The 21129-nt window shown below is 33.9% G+C and overlaps 1 protein-coding gene across 2 annotated transcripts in view; it reads left to right on the forward strand.

Annotated features, from left to right (window-relative positions):
• The window catches only part of LOC145690911 (uncharacterized), a 42251-nt gene that overhangs the window by 8273 nt on the left and 12849 nt on the right, over positions 1-21129 (forward strand). The gene's annotated exons all lie outside the window — the stretch shown is intronic.

Genomic DNA, 21129 nt, shown 5'->3' on the forward strand with positions numbered 1-21129 from the left:
ACCAGAGGCGACCGCTCTACCAATGAGCCAACGCGGCTCCAGTAAATGTACTAGTAAGAATGCTACCATAAAAACAACTACAGCCTCTAGAGTACAGACGGTAAAGGTAACATATTTGTCATAAACATATATTTAGGAACAAGCACAAGGAATAAAAGATGAATACATGATATTCATCGTGACAAGTAACATTCCAACATGAAGTAAAAGGTATAGAGAAAAAACTTCTAAAATGCAGTACATGACATTAACTTACCCTAAAATAGTCGTTAATGTTGTAAGAAAAAATGTCCTCCACAGTTTTACAAGGTAGTTTTATGTATTCAGGAAAAGATCTAGTAGCCTCTGGTTTGGGAGAACAATTTTCTATAATAATTTCCTGCTGCTCGCCCACTTCTTCCAGCTTTCTTTCATTTTTTGCAAGGTGGCGGGAAATCACTGCCAAATAGTTTTCGTCCAATTCGAAATGCCTTTCATTTGAGCTATGATCAACAGCTAATGAACTTCCTTCACCTAAAATTAAAATGGGATAAAAATAATGGTCGGAATGCAATTGAAAAATACAGACTAACTTACAAGATGAGAGCACATTTTGGGAACATTGTTGTCGAATCAGTCTTCCAGTAGTGGTACTTCAGTATTAGTGTTTTATTAAAGCCCTGGCGCGCACTGCCAAGACAAAATAGCGAAACTCTTCCTAAACTCAGCCACACATATTGCCACTTTTTATACGAGATATTCTCTCGACCACAGTTCGAAGTGGAAAAAGCAGAGGCAGCATGTTCTATTTCGATTTTGACTCGACATACCGGCTATCTAAATGTTGAAATACAGTGAGGGTACGTTGCTTAAAAGATTGAATGACTAAAAACCAGTCAAGAATTTCTTTGTAGTTAAGGGAGGGAGGGACATGGGAAGACTTTGATCCCCTACCAACAACTTTCTGAAAAATTAAAAATATTCGATTATGTTGCATTATAGAGAATAACAGGTTTCACATACTTTTTTGAAGAATGAATTTCCTGACTCTTTTAGATTTTTCCCGAGTGTTCACAAACAATTCTCCGTCCTCTTATTTACTTTGTTCTACATTGTACCTATTACAAGCACATGCTAAAGTTTCAAGAGTTTCCGTGTTTCAATGAGAATGGCATTTAATTTTTAACAGCCTTCTAATCACCCCACTTTAATAGCCATCCATCCTTCTGACTTTATTAAAAGATACACAAACACAGTTTACACAAAACAGTAATGGATGATTAAACAAATAGAACTTATCCTATAGAACTCATGGCTTATCACATATTTCTATAATCTGCATTAAATTATTGTTTAAAACTTTACTGTTTCCACATATACATCGCTAAGATGTAATGAAAACCTAATATGTTATTTGCATATTAGGAACTATTGAAGGTACGAATAAAAATGTGAAGGAAGAGCTAGGTTTATCGTAAGAACATATATATATATATATATATATATATATATATATATATATATATATATTTAGGATGGATAGAAATTTTAAGGGTGAATTCCACGCACTAAAACAAGAATAATGTTCTTCTCGAAATTCCAAAGTTTCGCAGCTAGACCCGTGCAAAGCTAAAGTGGCGTCGATATAAATGTCGTAATATATCTAATAATGACGCAAGCCGTACCAATTTAGCAAATCACAGCGGAAGTTGTAACCAATGGCTCTATTTTTAGCGAACTTTATGATTGGATAATGCTGCTTGGATTTCTTCACATGCTTTATTAAACCATACTAATATTGTGACAAATGAATTTGTACGTAGGGAAAATTTTGTATGCAGCACTCCTTAATCAAAAAGTTTGCTGGAATAGATGGATTGGGTACACCTTCGAGTGTGATTCCCTAAAGCGAAAAGTCTTGCCTTAACTAGATGTTTTATTAAAATGAAATCATGTGGTACCGTAATTTATCCATTTTTGTGAACATTGGTGTGTTACTCTAGTGGTAGCTTGCAAGATTTAAACAAGCTTACTTGCAGATGATAAAATCAGGTGTTCAGTAGCCTCGTTCCGAATCACAAGTTGGTCAGTCCTTACGCGAATATCCAATTCAGATGACGACCTGGTGCAATCTAATGACGCACTTGGTGGTGTTGGGAATTTCAGTTGATTTTTATCTATAATTCGCATTCTTTTCTCACGTTCATCATCAGATCTATCTGAATCACTTTCCGAACCAGAAAATATTCTCTTCCTTATTCTTCGTTTTTTCTTCTCCGCTTCTTCTATTGCGGATTGTAATTCTGAATCGCTTTCTGCTTGCTTCAATTTCTGTCTGGCTTTAAGAATGTCATCTGAAAAGAAATTTGTTATGAACAACTATCGTAATTTCAGACGAAAAGTACATTAAATAGACAAAAAATTATAACCGCCGCTTTCAAAATGAACATATTTGGTTGACGTCAGGAAAATGGACAAGGATCAGTTACTCGCCGTGCGTATTAGGAGACAGTCTGCTGTGATATATCGGAGTTTGGCAAAGGGATGAATCTACTATACATCTGAACTTCACAGCCGTGACTGACAATTACCGTAAGAGATCTTCATATCACAGCATACCTTATCATCGATACTATGTTTTTCATATAAGCTAAAATACTTTTACGCAGGAATTTAGAACTGCAGAACATTTTTCGAAAGTGACAATGGCACCTTGACAACAGGGACATAGTGTCCATTAAGGCTATAAGGCTTAGCCTATCCATTTATTTATACATCAGCCTGAAATGTTGATTTTGGACATTGATACAATTAATTTTATTAAAATGGATTTATTTTATAATGCGCTGTTTAAACATCACGCGAGAATAGTTGGAAGCTTCTGCAAGAACGCATTGTACGCTATGAGCCGCTAGCCTTCCGCCTTTCTCATACAATCTTGAAAATGGGGCGGTGCCATCCGCTTTCCCGTCACCTTCAGCAGACGAAAACCATGAGGAATACATAAATGCAACACGATGCAACGAAGGTGGACGAATGCTGACGAAAGGCTAGCCTTCCGGGCGTTTGGGGAAACAAAAGCGACAGGACGCGGTATTGTAAAAAAGTATAAAACAGAGAGACTATGAAAAATTTAGGAGCTCGCATTCAGTCACAAGTTCTGATAAAGAAAGGAAAAGATAATAAATCTTTTGAATAGTACTAATACATCAGGGACCTTATTGCGTACCGGTTTGCATTATCGCAGCGTAACATTTGCATTTTAGTTGGCAATAATTGATGCAGCAGTTATAATTGCTTGTTGTATTTTTTCCTTTGTGTTGCGACCCGCAAGTTTTGCGAAGATTGATACTGAATGAGGCCTCAAATGAGGTATAGTTTTTTTTTTTACTTTCAATCTAAAAATAGCTTTTTCTGTAAAAATCATCAATTGACTGTGAGCTGCAGCACATTAGTATGCTGATATATTATGTTGTGGATGAAGTGGTTAAGTTTGTGTCTATGATTTGGGGAATTTAAAATTAAGATAGCTCTATATCCGTTTTCATTTGTTTCTTTGAAATAGTAATACAGTGCATGTGTGATATGCGAGTATCGCATATGTAAGGGTGATATGAAGCAGAACAACTCTTATACTTTTTCCTGCGTTGTATGAAAAACATATTGCATGAATTAGCATTTTTCTGTCAAGCATTACAGCCAGGTCCATAGTCAGAACACTAAGACGTGATCGTTTAGATAAGAGCGGGATAGTTTCTTTGGGGGGCAACTTGAATTCACTTTACATTCATATATACATACAACAAACAATTACAAGTTTCAGGGGACCTACCCTAGCCACCATCTAGCTATGAATCTAGTTTCAGTCTACCCATGTCAAAACTTCACGCTACGTTACTGCTTGACAATACATTATCACACAAACGTGATAAAGTGTGAAAAATGACCAAAATATCCCAGCAAAAAGAAACAACTTCCTTTCGAGTTCTTTCATCTCTGGGTCCTGCCTACAAGGACTAACTGGAAAATCCCTACCCTTCAAAGGGCTGTGGCATCAAAAAGTACTTTTTATATATATACACATGGTGTTTCAAAACAACACCGACAACGTTTGGGAGGTGAATCCTGACACCAAAATAAGACAAAAACTATAGTCCATCCTGGGTTCACAAACATCCCACACAGCAATGAAATATTTTTAAAACGTTTTTGAAACGTGCCATCATTTTCCTTCAGAAAATGTATCCTACTTCCCTTAAGGAAATATATTCCATACGTTGTTGAAAACATTTTCTAATTAATACTGAAAATATTCTCGTAACACACTCAAAAACGTTTTACAAATATTTTATACGCCGTTTGAAAAGTTTTCCAAAAAATGTTTTCCGTACGATTTCCAAACATTACTAAAAATGTATTTGAAACATTTTATACAATGTTAACGAAATGGTTTTTAAAATGTTTGGCATGGAATATTTTAAAATTATTTACTAATAACACAGAAAATAATTTGTCAAGAATGAAGAAAATTGTTTTCTAAATATTTTTAAATGTATTGCGTACATTAGTTGAAATATTTTCTGAAGATTTGTAATTCATTTTTAACAAAGATTAATGATCGGTAAAATAATAATTTTAAAATGTTTTCCATACATAACAAAAAAAATTTCCTGTATATCACAGAAAATATTTAGTGAATATTTCCTGTATATCACAGAAAATATTTATAGAATATTTTCTGTATATGACAAAATATTTAGAGAATATTTTCTGTACATGACAGAAAATATTTTCTGTACATGATAGAAAATATTCAGAGAATATAGGGTAGACATATCAAAAACATTTTCAAATTAATTTCCTTGGTGTTCTGTAACAGTAGAAAATGTTTAGAAAATACTAAACTAGTTTCAGATATGAATTTGTGATAACAAAGAAAATATTTACGAATCATTTTTCAAATAGCAATTGATATGTTTTTGATTTGTTGTTGTATGTAGTTTCAGAACTTACTTAAAATAATTTTCTAACATTTTCTAGTTTTCAGAGAAAAATATTTTAAATTCTTTCTGAATATTTTTCGTCACTACCACAATAACACCTACAGTTTGAAATACATTTCTTTCTTCAAAACTGAAGGAAATGCATATGAACAGTTTTCCAACTCTTGTGAGTTAAAATATCTGGATTTCATTTATACAAATTCATGGGGTGGTAGAAGTTTTTGTATGCTGGAACCGGTTTAGAATACACGGAAACTTCTAGCATCACATAAATTTGTGGAAACAAATTCTAGTATTTTAACTTACAGGTTGAAGAAAGAAATGTATTTCAAAATAATCGTCCGAGTCCGACCCTACCTGAAGCGCAGGCCCGCCCAAGCCCGGCCTGGAAACAGCATAGCTGGACTTCCCAAGCCCGACTCGTGCACTGCACACACACACACACACACACATATATATATATATATGTGTGTGTGTGTGTGTGTGTATAATCTCCAAAATATTAAAAAATATCCAACATGATATCTAAGGATATGCAATTTAAATTAGAAAAATGTTCCAGAAACATTTCCTGTAAAATTCATTCTAGGTACAGCAAGGTATATTACTTTTATGTAACTGAAGCATATATTGTGAGAATAATGTGAAAGTATTTCTTTGATATATCAGAAAATATTATTAGCTAAAAGCACAAACTATATGTCAAAAACGCGATGGTAAACAGTTTCTATTCATTAGACCCTATTAATATATGTTTTAAATGTTTAAATTAAACATTAGATACGATATTCTGAAAATAATTCTAAAATAATGTATGAAAATATTTCATTTAAGTTACAGGAGAAGGTAATAAAAACATTTGTATACAAAATTAATAGGCGTTTTTAAAACATTTCTGGAAAATATTTCTAATATTACGAACGAATTTATTTTTAAAATACTCGAAACATTTTAAAAATTGTATTTCATACGTTTTCTCGTAACAATAGAAAAGATTGCAAATACTACATTGGGAAATATTTATAAAATGTATGGAATACATTTCCTATTCTGTTTTCTATATCATGTATGTAAAACATTTTTAGTATTACTTCGAAAACATTTTCTCCCTCAACATTGAAAACATTACATTACATTCAACACAATATTTCTAGTACAATTTGTGGAAATTTTCCTTACATTATTTTTTCCATAAGTAGAAGCTTTGCTTTGTTATAATTAAGTATAAACTAATTATTTGCTGAGCAAAACTATATATTTTCATTAAAATTCAACATGTGTTACAGTTTCACCAACTAACCCTTTGGCTTCATCAGACACTATGTGATACAATATAACTGTACAATCGTATATACAGTTTTCTAAACTGTAAAATGTTTTCTAAAACTTCATAAAATGTTTTCTAAACATTTCATTAAAAAATATTTCCGGTAAATATTTGGGATATTTCTCAGATATAACGAGGAATATATTTTCTCCAGTAACGGAAGAGTATATTTTGAAAACAATGTAAAAATGTTTCTATAATATATCAGAAAATCTTGGTAACTAAAAACGCAAAATGTTTTCCAAAATATAACGGAAAACATTTTCTATTCATTTTTAATGGGTTTAATTTTCCCTGTTTTGAAGTTTTGTATTTAAAATTCGATAAAATATTCTGGGAATGGTACTAAAATATTGTACGAAAATATTTTGTTTAAGTTATAAGAGAAGATTACCAAAATACTTTTGTAAAAATTAGGTAAACCCTTTTAAAACATTTCTGAAAAATATTTCTTATACCACGAAAGACTTCTAAACCTTTTTAAAAATATATATTCAATATGTTTTCTCGTAAAAATAGAAAATATTGCAAATAACGTATTAGAAATTTTTTTTAAATGTATGGAATATGTTTCGTTTCATTGTTTTCCGTATCATATATGGAAAACATTTTTAGTATCATTTCGAAAACATTTCCCTTCTCAACAGTGAAAACACATTGCATCCAAAACATTATTTCTAATATATTTTGTGAATATTTTCGTGGATTTACTTTCCGGCTAGCATTCTCAAAATGTACTCTCGGTAATTTCTAAAATGTTTTACAAACATTTTCGGGAAATATTCAAAATACATTGGGGAAACCAGCATGGAAATCTCCAGAGAATGAAAACCTTTTGGAAACCAAGAAAAATATTTTCTTTTGATTGAGGAAATATTCCTTGCAGTGTGGGATGTGATAGCTGTGTAATCCCAGTACAACATTTTCGCTGCACTTCGTTGTTCGCCAGAGCACAACAGATTACTAAAGTATAGCGTTCATTTTCTTTATCCTTCATCTTACGGCTTCCCCGTGCCTCTTTAGACAACATGTCTGTTTCTTTGAATTGATATTAGCATCCTAAACAAGCAGATGAACTGCCAAGGGCGGACGGAGTCTACAGTATTTGTTAACGTGCACTGGAAATAAATCATTGCGTTCGATGGACACCATCGAGACTTGAACCCGTGAGTAGGCGGCAGGTGCACAGAAATATATATTACCCTACTCACCAATATTGTACCCTATACACCAATCCTTCTTAGTAAATAAATAAATAAAAAAAAAAACATTCATACTTAAATATGCAAAATTCGACATGTAGATATCACTACCACTACTACTGCCTATTACTACTCTTACTAGGAGCTTTTATTTTACTTTCGGCCGAAAATCAGGCAAATCAGGTGGACGGTCAACTTCAGACTCGTTACAGAAAGATAGCAATTAGGCCTAACTTCACTTCCTATCCTCCATAGGTTTCTCACCACCACTATGGTGGAAGAACATATAGTCCCACGTATATCTACGTATTTCATCCTAAATATAATGGCTCGTGACTCCGAGTTATCCTCTTTGCGTTTCCCCACTCCAACACACTCTCCTTAACATCACGTTTCTCATATAAATTTGACTTTACTTGGTGTAGATAAACTGATCCGAACCCAAAATCTTATTGATTCTGTTGGACGCAGTAAGGATCCTATGCCAATATAAAAATAGCCTTGTACATATTCAACCATAGGCCTACCTGCTTCCTTTCTCGTTCGAGATGCAAAGAGCATAAATGAAGATTTTATAGTGATCACCATTTACAATTTTGTTGGTTTCGCTGTTGAATCCACGAAGTCACTCCCGTAAATTATTACGCAACTGGAGTCACACCAGGTCATTATTATTATTTAAAATTGTTATAAAGAATGACGAAAATTAGCTTGGAATTACTCGAGCAGAAGGTTCTATCAAATTTTGACTTATCTCTTACATTTTCGGGTTAGATTAGAGCTTTATATTTCTTTTAACAGAACATGCACTAAATAAGAAGCTCCATTACTACTTGCAGATTGAATTCAGGAGGGCTTAGTAAATATAGTGTGACATACGCATAAAAACTACAGTGCATAAAATATGAACCAACTTGTACTATTTGGCCATTAGAAAGCACGAATGCTATCCAACAGAATTAGGGCAGGAGTGCAGCAGTGGGAACCAACGGTAACGAGGAGGTGCGTCCGTAGAGAGCAGGCGCGTCAGCTTTGGGAAGTATAGCATAAACGAGATAATGGAAGAAGACACACATACAATACTTTCACCATTACTCAAAATTCGGGTTCACTCGAGCAAACGGTTGTACTGAAAACAAAATTTATAGGTAAAATACGATGTAAAACACTTTTCATAAAAGTAGAAAATTGTGAACATGAGTAATTTCTGTTATTGGATATTATATTGAAATACATTTTGAATGGCAGTGAACGTATTCTAAGTGTAACTATTTACTGGAGCGGAAGAATACAAAAAAGCAAAGGTGGAAATAACCGGCGGGAATGCTTTGTTCGTGTTAGCATTGGACGTTTGCGATGGAAGTAATGCAAACATACGATTTTATTACAAAGAATTGTGTGATAAAGCGCGTAATGTTAGAAAGTTTTTGCAGCGTCATGATATGTTGAAACATAAAATCTACTGTGCGAAGTGTGGAAAAGAAGTAAAAATTAAAAACAGACAAATATCTCCTCGCAGCGGAAAAGCGCCCCATTTCTCCCATTTGAACCCGGGGTAATAGTCTACATGAGAACCCCCTGATCTGCGTTTCTTCTGTGTTCTATTACCACTTCTACATGAAATACCATAAATTTTCTACGTGGTGCAATAGTAAGAAGTATCCATGTGCACAAGACATGCGATATGCGTTAAATTCCCCCCCCCCCCACACACACACAGTCATAGATAAAGTACAAATGCAGATATAAAGTACAGGTACATTCTTTTTTATTTTCGTATCAGTCGATAAGTAAATAAAATTCGCTTTGTTACCCCCTTTGTAAGTTCACACATACTTAATGAATAATCCCTAAAAGTATGAGCGTCCTGCTCCTTCTGGAACTGATGAAGCTTCATGTATGCTATATCCGAACACGGGAAAGCAATGATGCCATTCTAAAGATAGGAATTATTACAATTATTTAAGTTCTTTTGAAGGTAAAAATTATTGCGGATATTTTATGTACTTTTCCACTCTTCTCGCTAGTGCGTATGCCCTCTATCGCTGACGCGACTGCTCCTAGACGCACCCTCTCTCTCCGCTCGGGTCCCCCTGCTGCACTCCTTTCTGACTCGGTTAGATCGCATTCGTGCTTTTTAGTGGCCACCTAGCACAAGTTGGTTCATGGTTCATGCACTAGCTTCTCATTTAAAATAAACCTTAAAATACACTAACTGTGTGAAAATTTGGTTTAACCGTCTGCTCGAGTAATGCCCAAAATTCATTTCAAAGACTGTCCATTGACAGTAATTACTCATATTCAGACTCTCATCCTTCACGAAAAAAGTTTCACATAGTACATTTGGGTAAACTTTACATAACATGCTCCAGCTGCGCATCGAGAAGTAAAGCCCTTTTAAAAAGTATAGTACAGTAGGGTAGGGTAGAGTAGAGTAAGATAGAAATAAGTAGGGTAGGGGTTAGGAACGGGTTAGGTAAGTTTTGATCCATTTTCATAAAATTATTCGAGTGTAATTTCTCGTTTCTGAGTGAGTATACCTGCTGGAGCGGTCGTTGTAAAGTTAACTCGTATAATTTAGCTATACATTTTCTATTTGGTAGAACCGTCTGCTCGAGTGAACCCATTACCTTAAGTTACTTGTGTTGATAGGGTCATTCTTTTATGTGACGCTCGGTTTTACAATTATGAAAAAGGATTATGCCTGAAAATGCCGTTAATTTATACATATATGCAAGCTTGCTGTTGAGTCTGCTCTCTGTCTACCACTTCTCAAGCGAACTGTACATTTGAGTGTTATTTTGAAGCCCTTTAGTATCTATGGCTCAGACTATGCACCGTACATATAATGAACAAATACCACGGCTTTAATTTTGGACAAGACAGGGGCATGTTCTCATGTACTTTCGTTGAGTATGCATAATATAAGCTGTTGGCCTCGTTCTGTAAGCAAAACAATCAGCTTGATACCCATAAATTACAATAAGGATGAAAGCTGATATTTCTTCACCAACTTTAGGGAACACATATATGCACTTCTACATAATAATTATTTACTGAAAATACATAGATGTAATTTATAAGTAATAAAGAAACACAACTCACCTTCCCGCGCTCTACTGCAACATTCAACTTCTTTGCCTTACTCCCAGAATTCTCATTCCTAAACTTCAGCTAACAACGACGCAACGAATCGCGAGACACCTCTGTTAGTGACACAAATTCATTATCACACAAATCCATTATCTGGATGCCCAACAAATGGAATTGACAATATTTAAACGAAATATATAATTTTAGATCTCTCCGTTCAATTTCTTAATTTCAGAATAGGCGACAAACTCCCGATGTAGGGGAGGAAAAAAATATCAACAAATATTGGCAGTCCTTTTCTGGACGACTTTGATTATCGGGCCGATATCGGTTAATCGTACCAAAAAGGATGTTTTTTTCCCGACATTTTCGAACATAGGGCCTACGTGCTACATTGTCCTGAAAACGACCGAACGATAAATGGACGATGCCCGACCATAAAAGTACATCGGCCCGATGGTCTGTGCTACTAGGGTAACCTTTAATTTTACAATATACTGACAAACTGACGTAGGCACTCCGTACTATCGATACATCATAGTATCCAGTGTTTGTCGAAGTAAAGGGTACCGTGGAATCGTAAACGGGTTTTCATTTTTCTTTTTTTCGAGACCGGTTTATGACTCCCGGCACAATAAAACAAGAGTTATTTTCAAAAATCGAAAAGAATAACATCTAAGCTACTTTCTCAAAATCTAAATCAAAACTAAATATTATATCAAAATGGAAATCCGAACACCAATTTTATTACTATTATGCTTTTCTCTAAATATGCCAAATATTAAAAGTTAATATTACAAATTTTGAAATGTGTAGCCAATTGCCGAATCTACGCATTAGCTGGGACCCAACCAGGCGCCGTACTGGTTTCATCACTTTAATTTTGTAACAAAAGTAGTGATGTCCCTAGGGGATGAATTATATTTTAAATTTAAACTCTTCTTAACTTATAATATCGCTTTCTTCGCTATGAATGCACATTGACTTTCCGTAATAGACGGCATATATATTCGAACGACGTACAAATCAACAAACAGCTTTATGAAAATCAACGTAATTTTCAATTATTTTCAATATTATACTAAATTGTGTTTAATATACAGTACTTTGACAGCGACTTAATCTTATATTACAAATTTAGCATATTCTCCCATTATAGAATCACATCAGATGAATAAATTCATTATCTGAAGAGCACACTTTTCTAATTACTCAAAATTTTAAGTTTATCATTAATTGTAGTTATTACTAGTGCTTCTCTAATTATGTTCGTAAATATCTCTAATTGCCTAACGTTTCCCTAAATGATTGATTGTATGGGGACAGCTAAATGTTAATACAAACATAAAGGAGAACGAATAAAAACTCAAAACAAAATTTCATAATAAAATTTAATTATGAAGTCCTGTTCCCAAAACTGGAAACACCTTAAAAATATATATAAAACTTGAACATTCTAACAAGAATTCGACACAGAAAGTCCACATCCAAAACGCCATAGCCATACTTTTCAACAGTGGTGGGGTATTATTACTATTTGAAAGTCCAAAATTGCGCTCTAAATAAATTTCCTGTTTAAAATTTTCAATGCTGCCCTTCCTCTGCTTTCCACACTCATCTTTCATCTGCAAAAGCTTTAAGGAAACCACAAAAAAAGACATCTAAGTGAATGTACCTGATTGTAGAGCGATATTGATGGTTTCTTGGACTGGCGCGTCAGCGGCTGTGGGCACATATTTTGACTATGAAAAGTAAACACCTATCCTTTGAAATACGAGGGGAATAATCTAATAAATTATCAATAATAATTTTTTCATTCTCCCTAAAAGTTTTAAAGGTGAAATTTGGTATTTCTTATTTCTCATCTCTTCCGGGGTTTAGTCCTAGTTCGGGTGAAGTTCACGCTCTTTTGCGCTAAGATTTTAATTTTCCATATATGCCGGTTACGCTTGTAAGCTGTAATTTAGCACGTTTACGTGTACTTTTCCAGTTAGTTTCTTTAATTTGCTGAACTTTTCTCCTTGTTACAGCGCATTTACAAAATTTCGCCTAATGACACGCATTAGTTTACGACAATTGGATTTACGCTGCATTGCGATACATGTGATAAATTTCTTCTTATGTTTGCTCTTACTATTAATATATTTTCCAACTAGTTTACTTAACAATGTTCGTATGTGTTTTCGCTTATTTTTTTTTAGTAGTCTTCGGAGTCGATGTTATACTTTTTCCGCATGTTTGACTCAAAATAAGATCACCTACAGCTCGACTTAATTTGCATCTAGTTCGTCTGTGACCGGGTTTAGTTCGTTCCGTATTACGCTTACCAAGGCACTTTTATTTTATTCTCATCTTATTTCCTACTGCACGCCTAATGCATGGTTGCAAGCTGAGAGTACGCTGTACGGGGAGGTCGACGAACATTCTTGTCATCACAAGCAATGAACTGTTCTACATTTTGAGCAGCCCAGTACTTAAATTGTTGCTCTTTACTTTTTCGCAATAGTGAAGTACTAGCTTGAAAATTCACACATTTGGGCAACTCAAAATTAATAAATATTGCATCTAATGTACTGATAATATTATTACGTCTGCTCATTTTAATTCTGCTGATTATGCTCCTCGAAATAAAGTTTATGTTAACTGACGTATTGACAAAACTCGAGTGGGTGTCATTGGCTATCTTATTTTTCTTCTTAACCTTGGTGCTATATGTCAGCTCTGTAACGGAAATATAAATTCGACTTGGTGTGCTTTATTGGAAGTGTTACTTTTACGGTTGTTTACGGTAAATATTTCCGACCGATTGATTATGTACGAGACGTTCACTACGTAAAACACAATTCTCTTCGCGGGCCTACATTCTAAACTGTGAATTTGAAGTCGTTTCCTTCTACAATACTCAAAGTTGATAAAGTCGGAATGGATTTGCAGCAGTAAAATGCAACTCACTTTAGACATACACGGTTAGGAAGAGAAATATGAATTTGTTAAATCGTGCAAAACCATTTGTCTGCGACACACAAACGACAAGACTGCAACTTCGTTATCACACAAATCTAACAATTGTACTCTCAAGCCTTCCCTGGCTTCTTCGAGAGGATGGGTACGCGCAACCTCAACGCTACAACTCATCATGTGTGAAACATCGGCATCCCCCGCCGGCAAAACAATTACATTAGAAACATAATTGTCTACAGGTACACGTAACGATTCTACCTTTTTCGCTATCCATACACTGCATATTTCCTTTTCCTGACTGTAATCGACTTTCTGGTTTATTTGGCACATATCTTCCACACCGTGGGCAGGCTCGAATTCTAGAGTATTTACGGTTTCTTTTCCGCCTTGCACTGTTGTATTTTGATGGCTTGCCTACACTCAACCTGTGCCGTTCGCATATATTCACAGAATTCACTGAGACCTTCCTTTCATTCCACTACACTATTTTTAAACTCTGCAGTTACTGAATAAATATGATTGACTGCGTTAACTAATTCAGAGCGTACCTCAGTTAATTAGTTATTCGCTTACTTTGATATTATTACGTAAACGTTCTGCTTTGGCATTCAATTCGCTCTTTCCTACGCTCTCAAATCGCATCTGTTACAGACTCTTGAAATTTACTTACTGATTCAGCTAATTTTTTCCTACACGTCCAATATTCATTTCCATTTTCTGAGCAATCGTTTCTAATTGTTTCCTTAATTCCTCTGTCAACATTGCTTGAAATTGTTCTAAAATACTAGGCTACATATTAATATGTATTTCGAGCTACTATATTAAAGTACAAAGATATGAATATCTAAGTTTAATACGAAAATAAGAAATATGCACTTAAAACATGAAACACTAAGAATTTTGATATTACGACCATTAACAACCAATTCTTCTTTTCACAACTCAGGTTTCACTTTGCGAAGTGCTTCAATATGAAATTAACACAGATGTAAACTAGTACCATATACAAAACATTGCCTCTTATTCATAAGTGCATATGAAGGTGCATAGTGTACAGCATGTATGTGTGTTTGTATACTTAATCAGCTGTTTGCTATCCACTCATATCTACCTAGCATTAAAAATCAACAAGAAAATTTTTATAAGCTACATTAATCTCTGTCGCTCTCAAAGTCAAAACCTATATACTTAACTTATGTGAAAAATCTACATTACTTCCTTTTTGTGTTTATCTATCCCTGTCCTTTTTTTTTGTTAATTGTGTTCGCGCATGAGCTGATGGAAATTGACTGTCGACACTAGGCTAATTAAATTCGAAACTCAATGCGTTATCCGTTAATGGTATTTTAAAAGCAGTTGTAAAAAGATTACAATAATTTAATAACTTAATAGAAAAGTGTTGCAGGTAGGTATTGATCAGTGCTGTGTCATGGTGTGGGTGAGCGGGGCAACGACCCTGGCTGCCGAAGTAAGGTGGGGCAAAATTCGGGAGTAAGAAATAAAAGGAAAGAAAAAGAAAGAGGGAAAATTACTTGGAATATTTTAGATCAATAGCAGATAATGTTACTCGTGTTAGGAAAATCTATGTATACCCAACAACAAAAGTCTTTCCACCCTAAGTGCTCTAATTCCATAACTTGGGGTCCAGGTAATTTGCAGTTGTGAGAACGCCTGGACAGATGCAACCCAATTTACACATAACTTTTCTCGGCACTGACAACAGTTGGTAGCACTGAATCCAGTCTTTATGCAAGTAAAATTGTGAGTAGATGACGCACGAAACATTTCTCCATTCTGAGATGAACCTCTCTGGATCAGAGCATATTGTCCAATGAACATCATATGTTAATCTCAATATTGTTGTGTATGTAATGTATTATTTCACTATATACTGTATATTCAAAGAAATAAAAACACTGATCACACATGAATCAGAAAATGCTTGAAAGTAGACGAAAATATCAAATCTAGAACAACTGCTGGAAATAAGTGACAAACGATTGCCTTCATTGAGAGACCTTCTCCAATTCTCTTCATTCCAACATTTTTTTCTTTCTGGAGGAGAGAAAATCTTGCTTGTCACACTGAGTATGTATTGAAATTGAAATTGAAACATTTGAAAAAGTTAGAACCTGAACGGGATTTGAACGCGGGTCCGCCGAATATAAGTTCAATGCGCTAAACACTTACCCACCTCGTCACTTCATCTTCCGCCTAAACTATTAGCTAGTTAAAAGCAATGCATGTAAAACTATACACAAAATACTCGTACTAATACTCGTATAAGGAGACGTTCCTTATGAGTGTCACAATGACTTACTCGAGGTTTCCTTCTTTAACTCAGAAACAAGTGATATAGACCTTCGTCAATGAGGAAAATATCGCGAAGAGTTCTTCAAGATGAGGCTACCTCATTGTTTTTAAGTGGTGCCGCCCGATTTATATTACTGCAATTCTTCCTCACCGTAACTTCTAATTTCTAAAGAAGAAAAGCCGGCAGACATTATTTTCGCATTCTTTGAATTGCATCAACACATGTAGAAATAGTGTGTGCTGTGTTTATGTAACAGCTACTAGTTTATTTTCTTATCTTTTGTATAGAGTGTGAAAGCAGAGAACTGCCATTTCAGTGACTCGGGTTCGAATCCCAGCGTGACAGTTATTTTTTCTTTATTCGAAGGTATTGTTTACGTAATTTATATGTAATTCTGTTTATTATTATTATTATTATTATTATTATTATTATTATTATTAATTATCATTATCATTATTATTATTATTATTATTATTATTATTATTATTAATTTGCGTATAACTGTATGAATTTCGATGGCAACTGTAACCGAATATTAAAAGGTGAATATGGTAGAACTATGAAATAAAGTAAAGAGATCCGCGTAATTTTATCATAAAATTATATGGCGCAACGAATTTTATCTTATCGCAAACGGTTATCGTCGAATATACACGGTTAAAGGAGCACTCTGTTGATCAAATTAATAGAAGTTGCTAGACAAGTATTGGCCACCGGCAGAAAAAATACAGAGTAACTGCAAGTCGAGTACGTACTATTGTACAGGAGTATGCTCAAAGACCTTTAGAAAACTATCTTCGTGGCTTGGTTCACAATTTTAATTTGCAATCCACGCAAGCAGTTTGAGACAAATGTCAATCGTATTTGGCATTTGGAAAGTTAAGCAAAAATGATAATAAACTTATGTCCAATATAAGTTGGAAGAATTTCAAAACAGATTAAAGTAGCCAGAATTTTTCCATGTAAGTTTACATACTTTATATATCTGCGACTTGGGACTAAAAGGGTTAATGTCAACACAAAGTAGTTTGGAGTATATATACTATTCATATTAACATTTGCTTTTCTTGCAAAAGAAAATATCCATTTATAGGCGTTAAAATTTGGCGAGCATCTCATTTTTTGCCAAAAAGTTACACTGGCTTTTTTAGACCCGAATCACATGTTTTATATATATATATATATATATATATATATATAATTTAATCGACAAGATATGAAGATTTTTCTTTCTAACAATTCATGTTAAGTAAGTACTTTTCAAATATAATAAATGTAATGTGTTTATCTCAAAAATACTTTTGTTAGTAATGCCTTTATTTCACTCTTTTTATCTTACTGTAAGGCTTTATGCAACATTGGTACTTCTAAAATATAATGATCATAGTTTAATGTTAATCAAAGTCAAGTTGTTCAAAAAATGGAGAGTATGGAGAGTATGAGAAGTAAATGTTTTGAAACAAAGTTTTGTTTTGAAAGAGAAGTTTTGAAACAAATGGAGAGTATGAGAAGTAAATGACATTCGGTATTTCGGTATTCAGAGTGTAGCATTTATTTTCGCACGCCCTATTTACTTTTAACGTAAAAAACAACAATGACTAGAGTGTTTCACGATGCTAATAACACTCGAGGGGATTATTTGCAAAAGCCGTGTAATAGTAGCATTCCAAACACAGTATATATTTTGATTTCTGCGAATGACATTACACAGGGTTATGATAAATTTAAATTCTATGTTTAGAGCACAAACATAAAAGCATTAGTAATTATCTAAGAGTAACGAAGGTTTTAATGGTTGTCCATATTACCTTATCGTGGAATTCTGCAAATGTTATATCATGTATTTCAAATAAGTAGATTAAAATTACAAGAAATTGAAAACATTATGCTTGTCAAAAGTATTTATTTAATAACAATGTATCAGATGTAACTACGTAGCAACATATCAATATACGCAAAATTTTACTATCTCAAGGTATCAGGCTATATAAAATCGCAATTTGAAATTGGTATACATAAGGAAATCACGTATCTTGTGCAATATTTTAAAAGTTATTGTATCGTTCCTTTGTAATGATAGTGTCAGTTTCTTGTAGCTGCAATTGAAAAAATCTCTTCCGATTTTTAAATACTCTGACACAAAAAGTAATGATATATAAATAAAGTTAGTGACACCCGTCTCTATTTTCACTTATAATAATGAAATGTTTATTCCATATAGCACAAAATAAGTATTTTGGTATGTACCAGGTTAACTCTGATATCGTATATATCGTGACGGACTTAAGTCTTTGACCAGGTAATGGCGACTGTTTGAAACAAATGCAGCTTATGAGAATTAAATCTTTCATATCTGTAGTTTCCTGTGCAGAAGAATTATACTTCTGGGTCATGATCGCAGTGGTTCATGGTGAGTGGTGGGTCGTAGTGTGTCATGGTGGTGGTGGTTGGTCGCAGTGGGGCATATGATTTTGACCCATGACCGACTGACCCACCGATTGAACGAACAATTCCAACAGTGGCACTTTCCGGAATATCCGTACAGATTTTGGAAAAGTTCCAAAGGATATGTAATGGTTACATTTTAGGTTTAGGTATTACTAGTCTGCAGTTTCATTTATGAATGGAATAAGGATTCTCGTGACTTTTTCTACATATTTTTCGTGAGAAAACGTTAATGACCAAAAGAAAATACAACTTTTTCGATTCGGATTGGTTTGAGTTAACAGTTCGAAAATTAAATCCTTTAATGTCCAACGATTATGCCTGTTAGGTTAAGGAAGACTATGATTAAAGCAAGTGAATTATGATGGACGAATTCTTGGAATGACAAAGTCGGAGTATCCTGGGATAACCCACAAGCACGATGTCTGTCTCAACTTTACTTGCCTTGGGAACGAACCAGGCACCCCACACATCAGATTGTTTATTATGCGGAGTCTCACTTTCGATTCCCGATTGGAAAGACTTTTAAATATAAATGTCCTCGATGTATCTGTGTTCGTGTCCCTGTCGTTCAAGGTTATTGGAAACACCTGTAAAACAAGAATAACCGAATATAATAGAGATAAGTTACGGAGATACTTTGGGTCTTTTAAAATTTAATGTTGAATTCTCTGGACTACAGTATGTTATCTTGACCAAAATCAGTGATTCATGGTTAATAGCACATTTGCAATTCGCTACATAGAAACTCTTACATAAAAGAGCAATTCGCAACTCTTAATTAAAAGAGCGTTCTTAGGGTAGTGGCTTGAGCATTTGCTGTGTGTGCTAGGGGTCCGCGGTTCGATTCTCTCCGAGGATATTCAGAAAAAAATCTAATTTAGAATGTTAATATTTCTGATGTATAATAAAATGAAAGATTGTAAATTTCTCTTGTTCTTACAAGTTAAGAGTTGAAACGACTTCTTTCACAGGAAAAACTAATTACATGACGTCACAATCTCGATTCCTACGGTCTGAAAACTTCGCTTGTTCTAGAAACAATTCATGAATACAAATGGGACATCCTTCATGCCTATGAGTCATAAAATTGCCTGAATTGTTACTGACTGTTCTACTCTTGCTAGAAACAATAATAATGTTTTCCTTCTCCATTTTCAAAACGTTCCATATATTTGTTCAAGAAAATTTATAAATAGTAACTATTTCAATTGTATATTTTGATGATCTTTCAATATAACGCATCCATAATCCAACATCTTTTACCCAAATAAAGGGTGTTACTTAGAAAGAGTATCGTGATGAAGACAAATCCTACTTAGCTTCTTTTAAGGCATCCGAAGTTTCGAATTTCTTATTGTCAAGTAGCTGACACATTTTTTCTCTCTTATAACTCTCTTGTAGTATCTCTTATAACTCAATACCTCCTTATAGAGGATCAAAAGAATTTATTTTCATTTTCGTAATTTCAGTATGCTTATTTGCATTGCAGTAGGACGTAATATTGAGGTATCAAATATTCAGTCATAATAATAATAATAATAATAATATAGATTGGAAATTCCATACGAGGACACATATTATTAAAGCCTGTAAAAATCGCCGGTAGCGTTAGCCAAAAGTTACAAAATAGTCGGGATTGGGGAGAAGTGTCAGGACCATCAGGACATACCCTCTCCATACGTCCCTTCAACTAGAAAAATGTTATAACGGAAAGTTTCGAGACAAATTTCGTGTAGAAAGTAGGGATTCTGAATTCACAAGAGCCGTAAGTAAATATTTTAAGTAATGGTTATGTCGGATAAGCTACAGAAGAAGTCGATGATGAGAATGAAAGAAATATTCCAAAAAGAAAGTGGAAGTAAGCGGAACACGGAGAAAACCAATACACACGGTGTTTGTTCAGCACAATACTCACTAAACAGGAGTTGGGTGAAACAGGTTCAACCATTAAATTTACAACACTTCAGTAATAATGATAATAATAATAATAATAATAATCATAATGATGATAATGGTATTAAAAGTTTTAAAGTTGCCCTGAAATTTTGCAAAACTTATTTAAACGTAGGGGTTTCGGAGAAGGGGTTCCGTACCTTCCTGAGACATTTCTGTAGCTACTCAAATTTAATCGAAAGCTTTCCGCTAAAGTTTCCTGTAGAAAATATTGTATTGCACGATTTCAGGAAAATAACTGTAATAAAAGAACTGAATATCATTGAACACTAAGGGTTATAATAAACTAACATGTCGAGTTTGCAGATGTAACTATATAAGCTTTGCTAATATATATATATATATATATATATATATATATATATATATATATACAGACCATAATACAAAGTAAGAAAATAATATATAAAATTCAGTCTAGAGAGCAATTGTTACCTAAAAAGTGGCATATACCCTACCCTTTCGAGAATCGAGATGAGACGAGCAATGTTTACGATACTGCTCATCTCGTTTCGATTCTCATCTTTAAAGCGTGAAGATATTGTGAGTTAGCCTTGTCCCTTGTCCCATCTCGAATTAAAATGTTAAGCCTCATCCCGATTTTGTTCGGTTTGTTTTAGAATGGAGATAAGAAATTCGTCTTTTCATGGGCAGCATTACAGAAAACCGAAATATTTTTTTTTTCTAATATCACTTATCTGGTTGTAATGGTATGACCTGTGCGATAATAATTTTTTTGTTTAAATATCTCACGAGATAATTATTATTATTACTAGTATTATTCCTGAAAATTTGATAGTTCAAGTATTGAATATACGAGTATTCAAATATTTGAATGTAATAAAAGTG

Source organism: Thermobia domestica, chromosome 7, assembly GCF_964235325.1.
Source record: "Thermobia domestica chromosome 7, izTheDome1.hap1.1, whole genome shotgun sequence".
NCBI classification, from domain to species: domain Eukaryota; kingdom Metazoa; phylum Arthropoda; class Insecta; order Zygentoma; family Lepismatidae; genus Thermobia; species Thermobia domestica.